Source organism: Dipodomys ordii, unplaced genomic scaffold (assembly GCF_000151885.1).
Source record: "Dipodomys ordii isolate 6190 unplaced genomic scaffold, Dord_2.0 Scaffold121, whole genome shotgun sequence".
Classification (NCBI taxonomy): domain Eukaryota; kingdom Metazoa; phylum Chordata; class Mammalia; order Rodentia; family Heteromyidae; genus Dipodomys; species Dipodomys ordii.
This window is the reverse complement of record NW_012267337.1, coordinates 1,405,285-1,409,682: the sequence shown is the minus strand read 5'-3', so window position 1 is coordinate 1,409,682 and position 4,398 is coordinate 1,405,285.

The window sequence follows — 4,398 nt, the reverse complement described above, 5'->3', positions numbered from 1 at the left end:
TGGAGGCATAGAATTCCATTGTGTATATATACCACATTTTCTTGATCCATTCATCTACTGAGGGGCATCTGGGCTGGTTCCATATCTTAACTATGGTAAATAATGCTGCAATAAACATAGCTGTGCTGGTAGCTTTAGTGTGGTCTTGTTTGTAAACATTTGGGTAAATGCCCAAAAGTGGGATTGCTGGGTCATAGTCTAAAACTGCTTTCTATGCGAGAGCTTGTTTAGCCTCCAGCTTCTCCTCCACCATCTTCCCGGAACTGAGCTATTCTAGAATTTTTTTTGTGAACACAATCATCTTTTCTTTTGGTATATACTTTGGAGTAGAGGGAATGGCTCCTCAGGTCTGATTGAAGTTGTCAAAGGATTTCCCATCTACTCAAAGTATTTATGTACATGTGTTTCAGTTGAATTCCAAGACTTTCACTTTTAGATATTTTTGGAGGGTATGAAACAATAATGATTGCAGTGATTTGAATTTTCCTAACTTTTAAGATTTTGAACCCCATTAAATAGGTCTTTTTAATTTTAAATTAAATTGATATTTTTTATGTATTATTAGGCTGGAAATTGTACATAGGGCCTCATTCCTGTTAAGCACTTAATCAAGATGAGCTGTATACCAAGTACAATTTTTTTTTGTCGGTCATGAGGTTTGAACTCTGGGCCTGGGTGCTGTCCCTTAGCAATTCAGCTCAAAGCGAGCACTCTACCACTTGAGCCACAATGCCACTTTAAGATTTCTGGTGATTAATTGGAGATAAGAGTCTCACGGACTTTCCTGCCTCAATTGGCTTTGAACAATGATCCTCAGATCTCAGCCTCCTGAGAAGCTAGGATTACAGGTGTGAGCCACCATTGCTGAGCCTTTCAATTTTATTTTTTAACCAATGCATAAACATTTTCAATATTAATTGGATACCATATCTTCATTCAGGTATGCATTACATAATGCTTAAATTAGAGAATATATTATATTTCAATAAATAGCAATTATGAAAATAATTTTCACAATACTTTGTTTGAAATGTTCCTCTGTAAAATATTCAACTCTTTGCCCAAATCTATCCTACTTAAAGATCCCAAAATAACCAAATTTCATAAAAGTAAAATTTATGCTATTAACACGACAGAAAGGTATATATTGTTTATTTAGTAAAGAAATTAATATGACATTTCTCTCATTTACAAATTTTTCCAAATGTGATGAAAAATGATGCAATAAATACTCAGAGCCTAGAAATAATAAAGAATGCAGAATAAACCTGGTATATAATTTGAGAACGATACAAACATCTAACAAAATATGAAAAACATTATAAAGAAAATGTCAGCAAATCATATACATGTTATACCATAACCAAATTTACATAAAATTATGGTCACTATAGTTAGCATAACAAATAATTATAAATAAGTATCATCATCCATGCTTATAAACCTTGCTAAAATTTAACCACCCATTTAAAATTAAACACAAAAACATTTTTTTTTTTTGGTCCGGTCATGGGGCCTGAGTGCTTGAGCACTGTCCCTAAGCTCTTCAGCTCAAGGCTAGTGCTCTACTACTTGAGCCACAGCGCCACTTCCGGCTTTTTTCTTTTTGCTTATGTGGTGCTGAGGAATCGAACCCAGGGCCTCAAGCATGCAAGGCAAGCGCTCTACCACTGAGCCACCTTCCCAGCCCAACACAAAAACATTTAATAAGCTAAAACTGAAAAGGAACTTTCAGTAGTTAATTAAAGGTAGCAACAAAAATTTGTCAATAATTTTATGTTTAGGACTAATGTTTAGACCAAGAAAATGCTGTCTGCTGTGACTACCTCTGTAATATATTGAAAAATCTAGACAAGCTCATAGAAAAGGAATGTAAGTCAGAGTAAAATAGACGTGTTTGCACACCATTTTTGTGGCACTATTCAAACTATCACAAGTACTCAAATAGTCCATATGACCTACCATCATGAGTGGATCAAGGAAATTTAGTATATGTTGAGCAGCAGTGGTTCAAGCTTATAATCCTAGCTACTCAGGAAGCTGAGATCTAGAAGAGTTGGATTTAGAGTCAGCTTAGGTAGAAAAATACATAAGACTCTATTTCCAGTAATCAACACAAGGAAATGCTGGAGGAGTTGGTTCAAAGTATAGAACAGCATCTGAACAAATAAAGCAGAATGAGTTCAAGGCACTGAATTAAAAACCCAGTACCATCAAAACAATGAATAAAATATAGTATATGCACACGTGTGCGCACGCGCGCACACACACACACACATGCAAAGGAGTATTGAATAATACTGAATAGTTATGAAGAAATTATGAATGAAATTATAACTTTTTCAGGAAAATGGATGAATGTGGAGATGGTTACATAAAATGAAGTTAGCCAGGTTCAGAAGGACAAAGCTCATGTTTTTTTCTTATAGTTGTCTCTTCAAGTGTAGAAGACTGAGAACTGACCCCTTTCTCTCATCTTGCAAAAATAAATTCAAAGTACATCACCGATAGTAATGTTAGACCTGATCTCAAACTTTGAAATAAATATGTGAAAACACGTAAAGGTATATACATAGGCATACATCTTTATATGGTTGTCACTACAAGATTTTAATTGCCTGAAATATGTTGACGAGAATTGATAAAATGAATTATTAGAAAATGAATCGGAAGTAGCGTTGTAGCTCAAGTGGTAGAGGGCTTGCCTTGAGCTGAAGAGCTGAGGGACATCACCCAGGACCAGAGTTCAAGCCCCACGACTGACAAAAAAAACACAAAAAACTCCACAAAAAACAAAAAACAAAAATAAAAAATGAATCTTCTGCATGTTAAAAAATTACCACTACAAAGACTAGTGATGTTGACAATCTTTCCATACGCACATTTTTCATTTGTATATTTTGTAAGTGACCATTTTGTTTTTGCCTGTTCTCTAGTTCATTGTTTGTCCTGCTACAATTGAATTTTAAGAGGTTATTATGCATTTTTCATGCAAGATTTTAATCAGAATCTCATTCTGAAAACGTATTTTGCTTCTATGCCTATCTTTATATTTTTCACTGACATCCTATTCAAGAATTTTAGGTTGTAAAATCATTTTTATTTCTTCAAGGATTATTTTTTTTGTTTGATTTCCAAGAACTATCCTAATGCAAGCCACCAGCATTATTGTATATGTTTTCAGAAGTTTCACAGTTTGGCACTGACATTTTGGTCCATTATCTATGCAGATGATTTTTTTGTTTGTTGTAAGGTAAGGGTGAGTAAGAACGTGGGATGGAACAGGAAAAAGCAAAAGAATTACGGAAAAAAGGTAGCCGGATGTTAGGGTTGGACAGCACATATGTTTCCTTGCTTAGCAGATACCTTGTTTTCAGGGCCTGTATTGGAATTAAAGCAGTGTAAAGCACTAGAAAATCTTCCCTTTCCCAACTTTGCTTCTAAGGAGAAGTGACTCTTACCTTTATACCTCCTGTCAGGAGGAAGAGGGCCTGGATTCATACATAAAACCTTCAACCAGTTAAGAGGTAAGGCTTCCAAAGGACTAAGAGTACTACTGGAAGCTTGATTTGATTTTTCAGCCCACAAATGCAGACAGGGGTCAAACTCATGCCTCTCCTGAGTATTGTATTCTTAGGAGAAGAGTGGAATGGCCAGAAAGGCCGTTATGGCAATCTGGGAATGTGAAAACCTGCCAAGTCTTAATTGTGTATCTGTGGACCATTAGTTCCCCAACTGGGAGCCCCCATGGGAAAACAATCAGGCTGAGTGAGAATCCAGGTCATATTAGAAAAAGCAGAGAATCAATTATAAAACTGATCTCTACTCCCAGACCCTAGCTAATGCCTTTGTGCTACAAGTTAATTAAGAGGTCTGGCCCAACATTCAAGCAACAATGCAAGAAATCTGAATCAAATAGATGTAGGGCATGTTAAAACTCTACTTTGTTACTAATAGCTGGCCTGGCAAATCAAAACCTTACCCAAAATAGAAAATGAGGAGGATAGGAGGCTAGAAGTTTCTTCTTCGTAATACTTTCATTTAAGACCTACATTATGAGTGTGGTGTATTTCTGGACATTTTTCTTCTCCATCCAGCAACATGTTATTGATATGTAAACAGTACACTATGAGTTACTATATGAATTGCTAACTATGTTATAAGTGAATGCATTATTTTGACTGATTTCTTCAGTGGTGCTGAGTACTTATATGACTCATCTTCCTATGGCAGTCTGTGAGAATAGCTAACTAAACATGTTCCATTTTTCTCAGCTACCCAAGTATTTAAAAGTTATCTTCATATGAACCTACAGACCTATAGCCATCTAATCTTCGATAAGGGAGCTAAAACAATAGAATGGAAGAAAGACAGCCTCTTCAGTAAATGGTGCTGGCA